The following is a 20,733-nucleotide window of genomic DNA, read 5'->3' on the forward strand; positions in this document are numbered from 1 at the left end:
GAACATTTTCCACAATAGATCATATCATGGATAAAAACCAAGACTTAGTAAATTTTTAAAAATTGAAATAATAACAAGCATCTGTTTCCAATGACAATATGAGAAATCCATTACAAGATAAAGCTGTAAAAAACACAAACATATGGAGGCTAACTATATGTGACTAAACAACCAATATCACTGAAGAAAACAAAGAGGAAATCAAAAAATACCTAGAGACAAATGACAACAAAACATGATAATCCAAAACCTAAGGTGCACAGCAAAAGCAGTTCTAAGAAGAAAACTTATTGTAATACAGTCCTTCCTCAGGAAACAAGAAAAATCATAAATAAACAACCTTACATCTAAAGCAACTCAGTTCAGTTCAGTTCAGTCACTCAGTCGTGTCTGACTCTCCGCGACCCCATGAATTGCAGCATGCCAGGCCTCCCTGTCTATCACCAACTCCCGGAGTTCACCCAAACTCATGTCCATCAAGTCGGGGATGCCATCCAGCCATCTCATCCTCTGTCATCCCCTTCTCCTCCTTCCCCAATCCCTCCCAGCATCAGAGTCTTTTCCAGTGAGCCAACTCGTCGCATGAGGTGGCCAAAGTATTGGAGTTTTAGCTTTAGCATCAGTCCTTCCAATGAACACCCGGGACTGGTCTCCTTTAGGATGGACTGGTTTGATCTTCTTGCAGTCCAAGGGACTCTCAAGAGTCTTCTCCAACACCACAGTTCAAAAGCATCAATTCTTCGGCGATCAGCTTTCCTCACAGTCCAGCTCTCACATCCATACATGACCACTGCTAGCTTCAAAACAGGAGCTAACATTGCCTTATACACATGTGTACAGTTATAACTAAAACAACAAAAGAGCATAATTGTCCTATAAATCTGTGTCTCTTTTGCTGTCTACTCTGTGGGAGAGGGCGAGGGTGGGATGATTTGGGAGAATGGCATTGAAACATCTATATTATCATATGTGAAACGAATCGCCAGTCCAGGTTCAATGCATGATACAGGATGCTCAGGGCTGGTGCACTGGGATGAACCAGAGGGATGGGATGGGGAGGAGGTGGGAGGGGGGTTCAAGATGGTGAACACATGTACACCCAGGGCAGATTCATGTCAATGTTTGGGAGAACCAATACAATAATGTGAAGTAATTAGCCTCCAATTAAAATAAATACATTAAAAAAAACTTTTCTAGATTATCAATAAAATCATTCATGTTATATACATTTTTAGGATTGCTGTAAAATTTGGAAGAAAATAAAAGAGCATAATTGTCAAAAGCACTTCCAGTGGACATATTCTCTAAAGGAGTTGCTGATGGCTCTTATGTGTGTGTGTGCTCAGTCGTATCGGACTCTTTGTGACCGCCTAGACTGTAGCCCACCAGGCTCCTCTGTTCATGGAATTTTACAAGCAAGAAGACTGGAGTGAGTTTTTCTTTCCTATTCCAGGGTAACTTCCTAAGCCAGGGATCGAACTCGTGTCTCTTGTATCTCCTGCATTGGCAGGCAGATTCTTTACCACCGTGCCATCTGAATGGAATTGGGAGGATACCTGTTAGTGATTCTATTGACAGACAGATGCTCATTTTCCTGGTGAATATCAGTTCAAAGGTTTAAAAATTATAGCACTTAGAAAAGGTTAAAAATATAGAGGATTAGGCAAGGCACACTAATGTAAATGCAATTGTGGAAGCTTTGTGTAATTCTGAAAGTAACTTCTAACATTTTCTTCACATTAAAATCACGTATATTTTATTTTTAAAATATGAATTAGCATAAGGGCATAGTTTGGAAGGCATGAAAAAGATGAAATAATTCAAAGCAGATTATTTTGGAGCCAAAATTGCTACATAGAATATAGAAATATGTACAAAGTAAAAGAGTTGAGACAAACAGGGAGATTCTTCTATAACATGCATTTAGGAAAAGTACTCAGTACATGAAAAATTTTCTTTTGGTATGATGATTGAAGTAATTCCTCATGAGGGTATAGTGGGCTAAATAAACATATTCCTAGTGTCTATTGATTCTTTGAAGTCTCTAGACTTTGCCAGGGGTTTTAACATAGGGCTATGACATAGGCATGGTAATATGCATTCGCTCTTTCACTTGCTCAATTCCTCCTTCAAATAGTCATTATTTAACTGCTACTGGTCAGTTTCCATGCAACTGAATCAAAAAGTGCCAACAGTAAGAGTGGAAAAATATAAGCTGTGATTTAGGTAAGGAATCTTGCATGTTTTAAGGCATATTTAAGCCAAAAGTCTTAACAACTTGAATTCTGTTTTACTTTTTCATAGAGTATATAATGAACATTACTCTTTATTCACAATAGAGGATTATTTAGATATGAAATATTGAAGATCTTTTCACTAATTAGCCCGCCAGGCTCCTCAGTCCGTGGGGATTCTCCAGGCAAGAATACTGAGTGGGTAGCCATTCCCTCCTCCAGGGGATCTTCCCAATCCAGGGATCAAACCCAGGTCTTCTGCATTGCAGGCAGATTCTTTACCGTCTGAGCCACCAGGATAGCCCAATAAATATTTAAGCACAGTCAACGGTGGATTATTTTAAACCATCTAAAGTATCTTATAAGCTAGAAATGGTTAAGTTTTTAAGGGGAAAGTATAGATATTTAAAACCTTTCTCTGATAACTGTGTGGCAAACAGTTAAAACATTTATAAATATACTCATCATTCTATACTTTTATTGTTTTCAGTCCCTCAGTGCAGTCCAGCTCTTTGTAACCTCATGGACTGTAGCACGCCAGGCTTCCCTGTCCTTCACTGTCTCCTAGAGTTTGCTCAAGCTGTTGTCCAGTGAGTCAGTGATGCCATCCAACCATCTTGTCCTCTGTGGTCCCGTCTCCTCCTGCTTTCAATCTAGATTTTAAGTAACAGTTGTCTCAAAGCTGCAATCACACCCTTGCTCCGAAGGCTGTATATCATGGGATTTAACACCGGAGTCACTGCGGTGTAGAACAGGAGGGCAGTCTGTTAGTTCCTGCAGAGTGACTGGATTTGGGCCTTAAGTCGGTAACGGCAGCAGATAACCAACAGGTGAGAAGAACACGTGGAGAAGGCTTTGGCTCTTCTGGCTGTTGGCAGCCTCAGTGCAGGCAGACGATTTTACTGTAAGAGGCCAGCATTAACATGACAGGCACCGCAGCAACCAGCAGAACTATCAATAGACCGACAGCTCATGAGCAGAAGTGTCCCCGCGGGCCAGCGCCAGAATGGGGGGTGCCACGAAAGGGGTTAATCCCATTCAAATGGCAGAGACGCAGAGTGAAGACCCAACACGTTTGCCCATCTGCACTGGGATCCCACTGACCCAGGAGCCCACAGCCAGCTGGAGGCACGTCTTTGGGCTCATGACCAGGGGACAGCGGCCATAGGCCATCACCGCCAGGAGGAAGCACTCAGTGGCTCCGAGGATAAGGAAGAAACACATTTGAGCCGCACAGGCCAGCACAGAAATGCTCCTGTCCTGAGTCCAAAGGTTCACCAGAATCCTAGGAAGAGTGATGGACACGTAACAATTTTCCAAGGAGGAAAAATTTGCCAGGAAAAAATACATGGGTTTGTGCAGTGCAGGGTCAAGCCTCATTAGTATTATTAAGAGACCATTTACAGTTAAGATAATGATATAAATGATGGAGAACACCCCAAATAGTAACCCTTGGAGGTTTGGAAGGTCAGAAAACCCCAGGAGAACAAATTGTATAACTGTGGATACGTTGTCTTCTGCATCCAACTTTTCATATTTCATCTGTGGGAATGATTCAATCAGAAGTACCATTATTTCACTTTTTGACTTTTGTTTCCTTATGTATAAACAGGATTCTATGTCCTCTTATTTTTCCAATTCCCTAAAGAAACAAAACCTATTATTAATAAGACCTGTGAAAGTGTAGAGAAATATATTTTCATTAATATTAAATATATTTTAAAGAAAACATATCTCTAATTTTCTTGAAGAGATCTCTAGTCATTCCCATTCCATTGTTTTCCTCTATTTCTTTGCATTGATCACTGAGGAAGGCTTTCTTATCTCTCCTTGCTATTCTTTGGAACTCTGCCTTCAAATGGGTATATCTCTCCTTTTCTCCTTTGCTTTTCACTTCTCTTCTTTCCACAGCTATTTGTAAGTCCTCCCTAGACAGCCATTTAGCATTTTTTGCATTTCTTTTTCTTGGGGATGGTCTTGATCCCTGTCTCCTATACAATGCCACGAACCTCCATCCATAGTTCATCAGGCATTCTGTCTATCAAATCTAGTCCCTTAAATCTATTTCTCACTTCCACTGTACAGTCATAAGGGATTTGATTTAGGTCATAACTGAATGGTCTAGTGTTTTTCCCCACTTTCTTCAATTTAAGTCTGAATTTAGCAATAAGGAGTTCATGATCTGAGCCTAAGTTAGCTTCCAGTCTTGTTTTTGCTGACTGTATAGAGTTTCTCCATCTTTGGCTGCAAAGAAGGTAATCAATCTGATTTCGGTGTTGACCATCTGGTGATGTCCATGTGTAGAGTCCTCTTGTGTTGTTGGCAGAGGGTGTTTGCTATGACCAGTGTGTTCTCTTGGCAAAACTTTATTAGCCTTTGCCCTGTTTCATTCTGTACTCCAAGACCAAATTTGCCTGTTACCCCAGGTGTTTCTTGACTTCCTACTATTACATTCCAGTCCCCTATAATGAAAAGGACATCATTTTTTGGGTGTAAGTTCTAGAAGTTCTTGTAGTTTTTCATAGAACCATTCAACTTCAGCTTCTTCAGCATTACTGGTTGGGGCATGGACTTGGATTACCGTGATGTTGATTGGCTTGCCTTGGAAATGAATAGAGATCATTCTCTTGCTTTTGAGATTGCATCCAAGTACTTTGTTTCGGACTCATTTGTTGACTATGATGGCTATTCCATAGAAATTCAGTGGTTTGCTAATGTTTACATATACTTTCAGTATGGAAATCCAATATATGAGGCAGTTATTAATTGATTCTCTGTTTTGTCAAGTATGTTGGCTGTCACAGAATAATGACCTTCAAAGACATCTTATTTTATTTATTTTTTTACTTTACATTAATATATTGGTTGGTTTTGCCATACATTGACATGAATCTGCCCCGGGTGTACATGTGTTCCCCTTCTTGAACCCCCTTCACACCTCCCTCTTCCCCATACCCTCCCTCCGGGTCATCACCGTGCACCAGCCCCAAGCGTCCTGTATCATGCGTCGAACCTGGACTGGTGATTCGCTTCACATATGATAATATACATGCTTCAATGCCATTCTCCCAAATCATCCCACCTTCACCCTCTCCCACAGAGTCCCAAAGACTGTTCTATACACCTATGTCTCTTTTGCTGTCTCGTATACAGGGTTAAGGTTACCATCTTTCTAAATTCCATATATATGCATTAGTAGTATACTGTATTGATGTTTTTCTTTCTGGATTACTTCACTCTGTATAATAGGCTCCAATTTATCCACCTCATTAGAACTGATTCAAATGCATTCTTTTTGATGGCTGAAAGACACATTTTGTAAGGAAGGCTGAGTGCCAAAGAATTGATGCTTTTAAACTATGGTGTTGGAGAAGACACTTGAGAGTCCCTTAGACTGCAAGAAGATCAAACCAGTCAATCCTAAAGGAAATCAGTCCTGAATATTCATTGGAGGGACTGATGCTGAAGCTAAAGCTCCAATACTTTGGCCACCTGATGCAAAGAGCCGACTCATTAGAAGTCCCTGATGCTGGGAAAGAGTGAGGGCAGGAGGAGAAGGGAACGACAGAGGATGAGATGGCTGGATGGCATCTCTAATTCTATGGACATGAGTTTGAACAAGCTCCGGGAGATGGCGAAGGATAGGGGAGCCTGCGTGCTGCAGTCCGTGGACTCACAAAGAGTCAGACACAACTGAGCGACTGAATAACAACTGTATATATATATATATATATATATATATATGTGTGTGTGTGTGTGTGTGTGTGTGACAACCTTGTGTGTGCATGCTAAGTCACTTCAGTTGCGTCTGGTTGTGCCACCCTATGGGCTGTAGATAGCCAGGCTCCTCTATCCCTGGGATTCTCCTGGCAAGAATACTAGAATGGTTTGCCGTGCCCTTCTCCAAGGTATCTTCCCAATCCAGGGATCAGACTCATGTCTCCTGCAGCTCCTGCACTTCTCTCAGATTCTTTGCCACTGAGCCACTGGGGAAGGCCATATATGACAACCTTAATCATTCTAAATATAATTAGTTCAATGAATCCACCTAGAAAATTTCACATCTGTGTTATTGCATGCACATTCACAAACTTTTTCTCTGTGTATCTATCATCTATCTAAATGCTTTAAACACAAAATATAAATATACGTATATAAATATGTATACCTTTGTGTGTAATGCTTATTATGGCAAAGCTCAATCATCTTCCTTTTTGAAATTTCAACATCATCTCTCTGAAAGTTTGTTTCATAATTTATATTTTTTCCAACTCTCCCCTTAGACCATATGTTCACCTTCTCTTTATCTTCCAATTCTATTATTCTATTTCTATATATGTTCTCTGCACTAATTATATGATAGTGAAATAAGCTTACATGCTTTCATGTCACAGCTAAAGAAATAGTTTATCGATATAAAGGTTACATATAGCAAAACACTATTCCAAGAAACAATTATACATATGATACCTATATAAATATAAATATGCAGATACCTTTAAAAGAAGGAAAGAAAAAGATGTCTACCATTATTCCCTGAATATTCTTTTCCAGCAAAAGATCCATAGCTATTAATACAATCCAGATGCACAATGAAGACATATTCACTTTTCACTTTCCCCGAATCAGGCTATTAATCTTGGAAAGACTTTGCACATATTATTGACCTTCCCATCCTTCGTTGTCAGTTGGCTTCAGTCCACAAAAGCAATAGTGTCCTAAAGTACACACACAGACACACACAGACAAGCATGTATACCTACATAAATGAATATCTGTTTCTGTGTTTCTAAATAATAAAAGCGGGTGTGCTTAGATTCTCAGAATTATAAGTGACTTGTTCTGGGAATAGTACAATGCAAAGTAGTAACAAAAGATTATATTGCTAATAAAGATATTTGTAATTTACAAAGCAGTGGTAGTATTTGCTCACATTCATTGTGCTTGAAAAACAAGTGATACAGATACAGATTCTTGGCAAGCCTTTGCCACTGAATGTGGTAACTCGTTTAGATACGGTTTGTTAGTTGCCAGGCCAAAGTGAAAATAATTTCTGAAGCTGTCTACTGACAATTCTAGCTTGTGGAACTTCAGCATCTACCCAAAAAGTCATAATGCGCCAATATATCACTCTTATTTGCCCTCAGTCTTTTCAACATATAATAGTTTCAGGATTTCTCCAACTTCTGCCTAGAAATGTTTCTGGCATTTTGTTGCTGTTATTATACTTCTCTTTCTTTTAACCTCCCCTAATGGAAATCAGTCGTTTCCATTAGATTTTAGTGGGTTATGTTGGCTGTATTATCTGAGAATCTTGGTGATTCATTGTTTACTTGGTTCTCAATAAGAGTTGGTGCTTCCTTCTTCACTTTATTATCAGAATTGGTCACAGGTCATCTGGTTGTTTTTTCCCAAGGAGAAAGTGGTACTGCACCTCCATATACATCTGGAAATAGCCAGCTCCATATAAACGTGAACAGAACTGACATATATTTTTATGGGAATAAACTTTAAAAGCAACGGTTCAAGCTTCATCATATTTTTTAACTTTGAGTAATGGAAAAGACTCTGATGTTGGGAAAGGTTGGGGGTGGGAGGAGAAGGGGACGACAGAGAATGAGAGGGCTGGATGGCATCACCGACTCTGTGGACATGAGTTTGAGTGAACTCCGGGAGTTGGTGATGGACAGGGAGGCCTGGCGTGCTGTGGTTCATGGGGTCGTGGAGAGTCGGACACGACTGAGTAACTGAACTGAACTGAACTGAATGGTGACAGGTCATATTTCTGCAATGATCTGTTGTCTGTCTTTATGAAGGATTATTATATATACATGGAATTTTGAAAAATATGTAACTACAGAAATAGCACACACAACTAATAATTGTGATTTTCCTTGTCCAGAATGAATACAAATGTATTGTTTGATTTTGATTACCTGAATAGCACAAGCTTATTTTAATAAACCGCACAATTTCAATAAAACAAAGGGAAAAATAGAATGATTTACTCTGTGATTTCTGTAATTAACTATGATGACTTTTGTACTGGCCGTTTCTAATATGTGTGTGTGTAAGGTTTAACGTGTACAATACTTGTGCTTTTATAGCAGATACTTACTTTTACAAAAATTTAAATCCTTTCCTCTTTCCCCTAACTTTCCTATCCCCACTATCATCTCTAAGAAAATATATTAAAAAACCATGACTTATGAGTATTCCCATCACTTTTTCCAAGCTCATCTTATTATATGTAAAGATTTCAATAATATCTTTTGTTTTATCAACTCAACAAATCATATTATGGATTTAATATGATATACACATAAATGACGCCTAATAATTACTAATATCATTGTGCAACATCATTTATTAAACCACATTACCAATGAGAGGTACTTTTCACTCTAAGAAACTATTTCTCTGTAGAATAATTGCTAGGCCAAACTATACATAACATTTTAATTAATGTCCATCACTAACTTAGTTTTGAAAATTTCTGTGACAGCTCTATGGGACTGAATAATATGCTTTCCAATAAGTGATATAGCTGAGTCTGTATTACAACTGGGCCTATTATAGCAATTCTTGTCTAAAGTTCTTACTACAAGAGAATATTTCACAATAAAGTTATAGAATTCCCAAGCGAAGATTTGCTATTTTTTGACCCATACACAACTGTATAACTGGAGACAGAAAGGTTTCTCAGTGTTACAAGTAATTTTTATTTTGGTAATAACTACCACTTTATGCTGCACTCAATATGCCAGCAGATTTGGAAAACTCAGCAGTGGCCACAGGACTGGAAGAGGTCAGTCTTCATTCCAATCCCAAAGAAAGGCAATGCCAAAGAATGCTCAAACTACCGCACAATTGCCCTCATCTCACACGCTAGCAAAGTCATGCTCAAAATTCTCCAAGCCAGGCTTCAGCAATATGTAAACCGTGAACTCCCAAATGTTCAAGCAGGTTTTAGAAAAGGCAGAGGCACCAGAGATCAAATTGCCAACATCCGCTGGATCATGGAAAAAGCAAGAGAGTTCCAGAAAAACATGTATTTCTGCTTCATTGACTATGCCAAAGCCTTTGACTGTGTGGATCACAATAAACTGTGGAACATTCTGAAAGAGATGGGAATCCCAGACCACCTGACCTGCCTCTTGAGAAACCTGTATGCAGGTCAGGAAGCAACAGTTAGAACTGGATATGGAACAACAGACTGGTTCCAAATAGGAAAAGGAGTATGTCAAGGTTGTATATTGTCACCTTGCTTATTTAACTTCTATGCAGAGTACATCATGAGGAACGCTGGGCTGGAAGAAGCACAAGCTGGAATCAAGATTGCTGGGAGAAATATCAATAACCTCAGATATGCAGATGACACTACTCTTATGGCAGAAAGTGAAGAGGAACTCGAAAGCCTCTTGATGAAAGTGAAAGAGGAGAGTGAAAATGTTGGCTTGAAGCTCAACATTCAGAAAACAAAGATCATGGCATCTGGTCCCATCACTTCATGGGAAATAGATGGAAAAACAGTGGAAACAGTGTCAGACTTTATTTTTTGGGGCTCCAAAATCCCTGCAGATGCTGATTGCAGCCATGAAATTAAAAGACGCTTGCTCCTTGGAAGGAAAGTTATGACCAACCTTGATAGTATATTAAAAAGTAGAGACATTACTTTGCCAACCAAGGTCCATCTAGTCCAGGCAATTGTTTTTCCCATGGTCATGTATGGATGTGAGAGTTGGACTGTGAAGAAAGCTGATCGCCGAAGAATCGATGCTTTTGAACTGTGGTGTTGGAGAAGGCTCTTGAGAGTCCCTTATACTGCAAGGAGATCCAACCAGTCCATTCTAGAGGAGATCAATCCTGGATGTTCATTGGAGGGACTGATGCTAAAGCTGAAGCTGAAATACTTTGGCCACCTCATGCGACGAGTTGACTCACTGGAAAAGAGTCTGATGCTGGGAAAGGTTGGGGGCGGGAGGAGAAGGGGACGACGGAGAATGAGATGGCTGGATGGCATCACCAACTCTGTGGACATGAGTTTGAGTGAACTCCGGGAGTTGGTGATGAACAGGGAGGCCTGGCGTGCTGTGATTCATGGGGTCGCGGAGAGTCGGACACGACTGAGCGACTGAACTGAACTGAACTGAACCACTTTATAGACAGATAAATTGAGTTTAAGATAAATATTGAAAATTTATAACAAATATATAAGAAATCAAATTCTGAAATACCACTTATTTTTTCAATGAACTAAGGTATTTGCATGGCCATTTTCTCAGTGCTGTCGTGACATCCTTGTTCCTTAGACTGTGTATCATGGGGTTAAGCACAGGCGTCACAGTCGTGTCGAGGAGAGAAAGCACTTTGCCAGTTCCTGCTGAGCCTTGGGTCTTGGGTCTTAAATATGTGACAACGGCTGATCCGAAGAACAAGGCCACAAGCATAAGATGAGCTGAGCAGGTGGAGAAGGCTTTGCCCCGACTTGTGGCTGATGGCAGTTTAAGGATTGTGGAGATGATTTTGCCGTAGGAGAACGGTATCAACAGAAATGGAGCCATGGCAAACAGCACAGTAACTGTGAAGACAGCAGTTCATTCAGAAAAGTGTCCCCACAGGCCAGCCTGAGTATGGGAGGGATGTCACAGAAGAAGCGGTTGATGAGGTTAGAACCACAAAAGGGCAGAGAGAAAACCTGGCCTGTCTGGCCTATTTGGATTGGGATTCCACTGACCCAGGAGCCAGCCACTAGCTGCATACACACGTTGTAGCTCATGACTAGAGGATAGTGCAGAGGGCTGCAAATGGCCGCGTAGCGGTCAAAGGCCATCACGGCCAGAAAGAAGCACTCAGTGGCTCCAAATATAAGAAAGAAGCACATTTGTGTGGCACAAGCAACTAAGGAAATCGTTCTTCTTTGTGTCCAAAGACTCGCGAGCATTCTGGGGAGTGTAACAGACACATAGCAGATTTCCAAAAGGGAAAATTTGCCGAGGAAAAAATACATGGGAGTCTGGAGACCAGATCTAGTTTTGTTATCAGAAATATGATGCCATTTCCCATCAAGATAGTTATATAGATGAGCAAGAACAGTCCAGATAAAAACCTCTGGAGATGAGGAACGTCAGCAAAGTCCAGGAGAACAAATTCCATCTGTTTGGTGAGATTACCTTCTGGTGCTTTTTCTTGGTGTTCCATCTGTGAAAAAGGGTAAATGTATTATCTGCTTTTTATTTTTACCATCAGGGATCAGTGCCTCTTTTATAAATTGTATCGGGATATCCAGGGTGATTTTCATGATCAATGCAGTTGTTTCTAATTTAAGAATTTTATTATTTATGCATTTCTCCTTTCTCAGTTTATAATCCATGTGTTATCACCATAAACTCTCCCTTGAAATATCTTTTAGGGCATTCTTTCTGAATGCAGTCTGAAGTCAAAAAAGTTAGAGTGTTAGTTGTTCAGTCATGTCTGACTCTATGATCCCATGGACTGTAGCCCGCCAGGCTCCTCTGTCCATGGGATTTCCTAGGCAAGGATACTGAAGTGGGTAGCCTTTCCCTTTTCCACGGGATCTTTCTGACCGAGGGATCAAACCCAGGTCTCCCGCATTGCAGGTAGATTTTTTACCGCCTGAGCCACCAGGGAAGCCCCCAAAGCCCTGATCAGCACAGACATTGGACAAACTGATAGCTATTAAAGATAGACCCACAGTGTTGCTATGTGATCTCAGTTTTAAATACTTACATTATTTTTATTTATTTTTTAAATTAAAAAAATATATAAATACTTACATTATTTTGTGGCCGTGTCACATGGCTTATGGGATCTTAGTACCCCAACCAGAGATTGAACCTCAAACTCATAGCAGTGAAAGTACAGAGTCCTAATCATTGGACTGCTAGGGACTTCCCTTAAATATTTACATTTTTTGACAATTTTTTGTATTTCTCTATGATTTCACATACTTCAGTAGAACTATTAATATAACAGAAATTAGCTTCCTTATATATTTTCAGCTATGTATTTCAACTCTTCATTTCCCTGCCATCACTTGATGGTCTTGATCATACATGTTCTTATATACAATTCACATTTTTAGGCAATTTATAAAAAAAAATGAGCGAATATTTTATTTTATTGTACACAGGGGAAGAAAATACATATATTTCAGTAAGATGCTCTGTGGGGGCTATCAGAGGGTTTTACTCTGGAAAAGTTGTGTGGGAATAGATACAGAGGAAGCATTCAGAGGGTCACTGTGGGAAAAGAGGGGTTACCTGGCGTGTGTTCACTAGCTGTGTGGGATACTTCCTGTTACGCTTTACCCCGTGTTCTGTGTGCATCTCTGAGGTCTTGTTCCTCAAATAATAATAATAGTGATAATAATTCGATAACAGTTTCTAAACTCACTTTTCTTGGGCTAGGATATTGAGATTTAACAATGATGGATACATTGCTCATTTGCACATTGGTTTTGTGATTGCAAATCAGTGCCTATTTTTTAAATCATACTCAAGTTTGAATCCTAACTCCTTTATTTATCATTTGGTATATTAAGTAATTGCTTAAATTTTCTGTTTGCTTTCTTTTTTGAGATAATTAAATATGATATTATTGATAAAATTGCCTATCACTTTTAATATGTTTATGTATAAGTCATGGTCCTATAATTATAATTATTAATATGGTGTAAGTTCTTAAATCTTTAGTTGCCAGGGTTGTAACACACTCCCTAGAAAAATTGTTTTTGGTAGAGTTATTAAGTTACTCATTGATGATACTTTTTTCCATTTTTTCCTTTCATCAGAGCCAGGAGTATGACGCGGTCTTACCTAAATAAGGAATGACACTCCTCTAGTACAGAATCTAAGAGCACACATTCAGTTTCAGGGCTGATTCTGCATTGCACCATTGTTAAAATGACTGCCTCCTTAAATATTACACTCCAGGCATCACTTGACTCAACATGAGTCCCACCCTTTATGTTTCAAGTTTTTCCATGCAAGCATGGTCTAAATATAGTGTCATAGGCAAAAAATACAATCCTGACAAGATGGCCTGCAATTGAATCACGGCTTCACTTGCCAGCTGTTTGACAATGCGAATTGCTTAATCTCCCTGCGCCATAGTTCACTTGGCTGCAAATCTGACTTAACAGTTGAACCAACAGTTAGGATTGCTACATGAATTAATTCATTGGATACAACAAAGCAACTTAAAGTTTTTTGGCATTCATAGAAAGTCTATTTGAAAGCTAACTATTATTGTTTTTATTGAAAGCTAAATTTTATTCTTCTAAATTTCACTCTCTGCTTTAACAGTATGAAAAACTGCTCTCTAATTTACATTGGCTTGGTATCACATGGTTAATATGGGAATGAAATAAGATATTAAAACGATCATCACAGTGTTATAAAAATCCCAGACTTTTAGATGTGAATTCTCCATGAAATTTCTGCCAATAATTTAATAATATTATCACCTCTACTCTGTAGAACTAATAGGGAGAAAACACATGACTTTGTAGAACACAGTGCTGCAGTTTGGCTAATTCCTTTCATATACCGTTTTTCTTTCCCACTGATATTACATGTTCTAGGATCTAAGGACTGAGATCTAGAAAAATAGTCCTAGTTTTCCTGCTTGAAAGCAATATAGATCTTAGAAAATGCTTGTTTGCTTAATAAATTGTTCATTATTTGATTCTGAAATTGAGTAAAGGAACAGACAATTTAAAATTGTCAATCTTAAAAGAGAGGAAAAATTAATCTACAAAAGTAAAGAATTGCAATCTTTATCATTTTTATGAACAAAAGCAGTTAGTATTTCACTCATTACCTGAATAGAACTATTTCCAATGCTATATAAAATATAATTTCTAATTGTACAGATATGATATTTTCATGATGAAATCTTGTATAACATGAAATAGGTAAGATTGAGTTTGAATTTCTCAAGAGTAAAGTAAGGTATACTTTAAGTATGTTTGTATATTTGATAAAAATTGGTAACTCAATCCTTGAAAATAATTTAAAAACATTGTTGAAACTAAAGTTATCTTTATTACTTTATAAATTCTGAATTCTGTAATTTTTTTTCAAAATAATTGTTCTTTGAATTCCAATGGTTAAAACTTAATTTTATGTATTACATTATTTTCAATCTCTTATTATAATATCAAACTGAATAGACATAATGTTACCTTTTTTGTTACAATATGTGGGCTCAAATGAAGTTTTCTTTAATATTATCTATACCTAGACTTAAGCTATTATATTTTCTGGCATTTCAAAATGACTTAATACCATTATTTATGATAATAAATTTCATTTAATAGAGTAAGAAATATATAGAAGTTGCTTTAATGAACAAAAATATTTACTACCATGTGTAAAATTAATAATATACACATTAAAAACCTGTGTACATGATTAATTTTAAATTTAAAATAAGAATTAAGCCTTACTGTCATTTTCTTATTTACCTTTCTTACTTGAAATGTTGCTGATTTTTCTCACTAGAGAGACTTTGAATATTTACTGTAACTGGAATTATTTGTTTCATCAAAGTAATTCAACTGACCTTTAAATATTCTATTCTCTCTAAACATAAAGTGCTCTTAAATAAAAGTAGTTATCTCTACCCAAGGGATCTCTGCCACCTAGCACATTTAAATTTCTAATTAAAATCATCACTTTTTTTTCCCTTTTTTTTTTAATTTAAAAATCATCACTTTTTGAATTCTCTGATTTGTTGTATTTTTTTTTTTAATTTTCCCCAGAAAGCTCTCACTCTACTCAGAATGTTTTTTTCTTCAGCCTCTCTAGGGAATCGAGGACACAGTGCATTTTATTTCTCAGATGTGAACAGGGTGCTAAGTAATATTATTTGTGGGCTCCCCAGGCAGTACAGTTAGTAAACAATTGGCCTGCCGATGCAAGGGGCCAATGCAAAGAGGTCAATGCAGGGGATGCAAGAGACACAGGTTAGATCCCTGGGTCATGAAATTCATGTGGAGCAGGAAATGACAACCCACTCCAGAATCCTTGCCTGGAGAATTCCACGGACAGAGGAGCCTGGTGGGCTACAGAGTCGGACATGACTGAACACACATACTACACAATATTATTTGCGTTGATCAAATAGGCACGGATCCAGTTCTTACCTTAACTGTTATGAATGCATTATGCAGAGCCTCTGTGTGATATGTTCCTTGATTCCTAGTTAGAGGACAGATCTGTGTAATAGTTATAACACATATTCTGATGGCAATATTTTTTTTTCCAAAATTTATTTATTTATTTTTGCATTTCAATGATTTAATATGAACAATCAGAACTAATTAACAGTATAACAATATTTTACAACTGAAATAATTAAAATAAACTATAAAATTACTACATAAAACAGGTCTGATCTAGCTTATTTACTTTCTATAATCTCTTCAGTGCTGCAAAACCATTTATTTCTTTTTTTTTTTTTCATGTTTTAATAAACACTTCGTCTTTTTGTATTGCTTTCTTTTTCATCACAATAATAGAAATATAACACCATTCATCACTGTAAAACACATTTCCACATAAATGCTGATAAGCACAAAATATTTTTCATCATTTACATTTTAACTGTAATAATATATGGCAGGATTAAAGCTGCATCCATCGTGTGTCTAACTAACCTTGCTGTAATGAATTTTTAAATGTAATGGTTTCTATCACAAAGTAAAATCGTACATAATGTCTAGTGACACAGTACTCTGGTGGATGGGTGGTTTTGGAAAATGGAAATGCAACTTCATTTTTAATTAGATTTATAAACTTCACCACCTCCCCCTCCAGCCAGCTTCCCAACCCTCCCTCCCACCACCATTATTTATTTATTTTTTTAAATGAGGCTTTTAATTAATGTTTGACAGAGCTGATTCAAGTTGAACAGACTAAATTTCTTTAAACAAACTTACTTATACTCCAGAGTCCTTTAAAAACTTAATAGCATTTATACATTGAAGGTATTTGATTTTCTTGTAACTAGCACTTCAAATGCAACAAGCATTTGAAGCAACAAGCATTTGACCCAACAAGTAAAACTTTCTACAGTTCATAACTTTTATAAATAAAATAAATTAAATGTACAGTGAATAAGTTCTCTGAAATATTTCAATATTTCTGCAGGTTTAGTAACATCATAAAATACATTTCAACTAAAATTCACAAATCTAAAAACCTGTTAGGCATTTTTAGGCGTTTTAGGTTGGAAATGAAGACCGATGTTACATCGTAATATGCCAATTACAAATAGTACTTCAAATAGCAAATACTACACTTTGTCCCAAACTTTAAAAACCTCATGAACTCAACACTGAACTATTGATGGCTATGAGAATTGTTTCCTAGCCTTTTTGAAAATTTCAACCCATTTACGTTTAAGGTAATTATTGATATGTACAATCCCGTAGCCATTTTCTTTATTGCTTTGGGTTCAAGTTTATACACTCTTTCTGTGTTTCCTGTCTATAGAAGATCCTTTAGCATTTGTTGGAGAGCTGGTTTGGTGACGCTGAATTCCCTCAGCTTTTGCTTGTCTGTAAAGCTTTTGATTTCTCCTTCATATTTGAATGAGATCCTTGCTGGGTATAGTAATCTGGGCTGTAGGGTATTTTCTTTCATCACTTTAAGTATGTCTTGCCACTCCCTTCTGGCCTGAAGAGTTTCTGTTGAAAGATCAGCTGTTATCCTTATGGGAATCCCCTTATGTGTTATTTGCTGCTTTTCCCTTGCTGCTTTTAATATTTGTTCTTTGTGTTTGATCTTTGTTAATTTGATTAATATGTGTCTTGGAGTATTTTGCCTTGGGTTTATCCTGTTGGGGACTCTCTGGGTTTCTTGGACTTGGGTGATTATTTCTTTCCCCATTTTAGGGAAGTTTTCAACTATTATCTCCTCAAGTATTCTCTCATGGTCTTTCTTTTTGTCTTCTTCTTCTGGGACTCCTATGATTCGAATGTTGGAGCGTTTAACATTGTCCCAGAGGTCTCTAATATTGTCTTCATTTCTTTTAATTCATTTTTCTTTTTTCCTCTCTGTTTCATTTATTTCTACAATTCTATCTTCTAGTTCGCTTATCCTGTCTTCTGCCTCTGTTATTCTACTGTTTGTTCCCTCCAGAGTGTTTCTGATCTCATCTATTGCATTATTCATTGTATGTTTTTGTTTGTCTGTTTCGTTGCTCAGTCGTGTCCGACTCTTTGCGACCTCGTGGACTGTAGCCTACCAGGCTTCTCTGTCCATGGGATTCTCCAGGCAAGAATACTGGAGTGGGTTACCGTTTCCTTCTCCAGGGGATCTTCCCGACCCACGGATCGAACCCGGGTCTCCCGCATTGGAGGCAGACGCTTTAACCTCTGAGCCACCAGGGAAGCCCTATTCATTGTATATTGACTCTTTTTTATTTCTTCTAAGTCCTTATTAAATCTTTCTTCCATCTTCTCAATCCTTTTCTCCAGGTTATTTATCTGTAACTCCATTTTGCTTTCAAGATTTTGAATCATTTTCACCATCAAAATTTGAAATTCTTTATCAGGTAAATTCCCTATATCTTCTTCTTTTGTTTGTGTTGGTGGGCAATTATCTTGTTCCTTTACTTGCTGAGAATTTCTCTGCCTCTTCATCTTGCTTATATTGCTTTGCTTGGGGTGGCCTTTCCCTCTTCTTGCAGTTTGTGGAATTCTCTTTATTACATAGTTTCTTCGCTGTGTGTGGGGTTGGACGGGTGACTTGTCCGGGTTCCCTGGTTAGGAAAGCATGTGTCGGTGTTCTGGTGGGTGGAGCTGGATTTCTTCTCTCTCCTTTAGAAGACAATGGGCTGCTTTTCTGGGAGCCTGATGTCCTCTGCCAGTATTCAGAAGTTGTTTTGTGGACTTTACTCCGCGTTCAAATGTTCTTTTGATGAATTTGTGGGGGAGAAAGTGGTCTCGCCGTCTTATCCCTCCACCATCTTGTTCCTTCCTCCCCAGAACACTGGATTCTTATATTCCACTTGGTCGTGGAGTATCTCTTCCCAGCTGCTCCAGCAAGGTGCAGCCGCTGTACCTTACCTTGGACGAGGAGTATCGCCTCAAGGCCGTGCCTCCTGCTCCGAATGTAGATCAGCTCCTCTCGGCCCTCCGGTGCCCAAGCAGCCACCGCCTCCTGAACGTGGTACAGCTCCTCTCGGCCACCACCTTAACCCTGGGCGCAGGGCAGCTCCTCTCAGCCACGACTCTGCACGTGGTCGGTTGCGCCGGAGCCGGGCGCCTCTCGCGTCTGCGCCGCCGGAGCCGGGCGCCTCTCGCGTCTGCGCCGCGGGAGCCGGGCGTCTCTGATGGCAATATTTTTATGTGCAAAATTAGCGTGTTATTGATTTCTTAAGCAACTTGAGATTTAGCTTATGAATGAATGTATTAAACATATATCAAAGTTTAAAAACTTAACCCAAGGTTAATTGTAGTAGGAGAAAATTTTTCCTCTCTTTTGCAGCCTACCACCAATTTTCCCCAGATTTATTTTACAGCTTCAAGATGTGTATACTTTCAGTCTCTAGTTACAATAATATGAGAATCTGAAATAAGTCCAGCTGAGATCATGGGAAAGATGTTAAACAAAAAGCTTGTGAGTTATACGTTTCAAATGTGGAGAAATTCCTCCAACATAAAGATTGTTTAAAAATCTTGGCTTAGAGCCAGTTTCTCATGACCCCGAAAATTGGATATTGTTTCCTATTTTTTGTAAATAGTGATTTCTTAAGATTTATGATTATGAAGAGAAAATATTTACAAGAGAGGGAACACATATAGTAATGTGACAGTGGGAGTGATTTAGAAGGTTAATTAAAAAGTATCAGGAGCCTCAGGGCAAAGATTGTGAGTAGTGGGTGGTTGGACAGGCTTCTCATGGGGACCGGATGTGATAAAGGACAAAAGGGGAGTGAGAGGCCAGCCAGGCTGAGCTCCTGCAGGGGCTCATCCAAGAAATAGCTAGTGCTGCAAGGGAGTTTTAAGACCTGTTGATCAGCAGAGTGCAGCATTATACATGGGCTTCCCTGGTGGCTCAGTGGTCAAGAATCTGCCTATCAAGGTAGGAGAGGCCAGGGGAGCCTGGAGGGCTATTGTCCATGGGGTCACAAAGAGTCTGACACAGCTGAGCGACTGCACAGCACAGAGCGGTATTATGCATAAATGAAGCCTTCTGCTGAAATAGAATAGAAATTCCAGAAAAGGCTCAGATATACAAGAAAATTTGTCATTGACTAAAAATAGCCTACCAAATAGGTAAAGCATGGACATTTAAAATAACTATCATTCGGACAATTGGGAACCCTTAGAGAGAAAAAAAAAAAACAAAAAACAACAGTATATGTATTTTTGATAACTATCCCACAGCAGAATAAACTACAAATGATACACAATTTTGTATATTTTAGAGTGAAATGATTAAAGTATTCTAAGAAATGGGTTTTATAATTTTGGAGTAAGGAAAGTTTAACTCATTAAAATTTAGAATGCAGGACAGACACACAGACACACACACAGACACACACAATACTGTGTAAAAATAAATGATTCTAGATGCTAAAAAACATCAGGCTCCATAAGCATCAAATATAATTAATATAACAGAAAAAAATGTTACAACTGATTTCAGATTAAGTGATCTTGGCTCCTTGTTTTACACAGAGGAAAAGTCCAAAGTATGAATTTTAAAAATGGGTAAACCAGATGAATTAACAATTCACAGAACAAAATTATTCTTTCAACATACAGACAACAGCTCCATTTGTTAAAAAAAAAATAAGTAAATTGTAATCTGAACACTGATACAGTACTAAAATATCAGACATTTTTCTATGCGCTGTGTATGTGTGGCAAGAAATATCCAACCGACCAATACACAATTGTGCCCACCCTCTGAATTAATCAGTAAGCATGTGCACATACTAAGATATGCAGTAACATGATATTGCAGCAAATTTGTGGCTTGAAAAAGTGTGCCTATTTTATGACTTAATGAGCCTTGATTTTGATATTGTCATCTATTTTTTTTCTCCCATAGTTATATGATACCTTTAAAATATGTTCTGTAATTTATCAAAAATGTCTAGTGCTTGAAACTAGACTGGCTTGTTGTGACCCAGTGCCTCTTAACCACAAACGAACGTTATTTTTTTGTTGTTGTTTTAGAGATTGGAAAATTAAACTTGGCTTTAAGGATGTTCTTTTATAAAGATGTTGATTTATTTTTCAAAACAATTCAGTGGCATCACCAGTCTTAAATCGTATTTTTGTTGCTTGATTACTACTTCTTTTATAATAAAAGGTAATTCATTTTTCTGAATTAGTTTCAGAAAAAAATAGAACCATAGCCAAAAATAAGAAAGAGTATTATACTTTTTTCCATGATAGAATGTGCTCATTAAATAAAATTTAAGAAATAGAGGGAATTATGTATATATATATGAT

General features: G+C 37.9%; 2 pseudogenes; both read right to left on the minus strand.

Moving 5' to 3' along the window:
* Positions 1-2,887: 2,887 nt before the first annotated feature.
* Positions 2,888-3,806, minus strand: LOC129554105 (olfactory receptor 10AG1-like; annotated as a pseudogene).
* Positions 3,807-10,474: 6,668 nt separating this feature from the next.
* LOC148775726 (olfactory receptor 10AG1-like) lies at positions 10,475-11,441 on the minus strand (annotated as a pseudogene).
* Positions 11,442-20,733: the final 9,292 nt, after the last annotated feature.

This window comes from Moschus berezovskii, chromosome 14 (genome assembly GCF_049115385.1).
Source record: "Moschus berezovskii isolate FMDL1 chromosome 14, NW_MosBer_1.0, whole genome shotgun sequence".
Lineage (NCBI taxonomy): Eukaryota > Metazoa > Chordata > Mammalia > Artiodactyla > Moschidae > Moschus > Moschus berezovskii.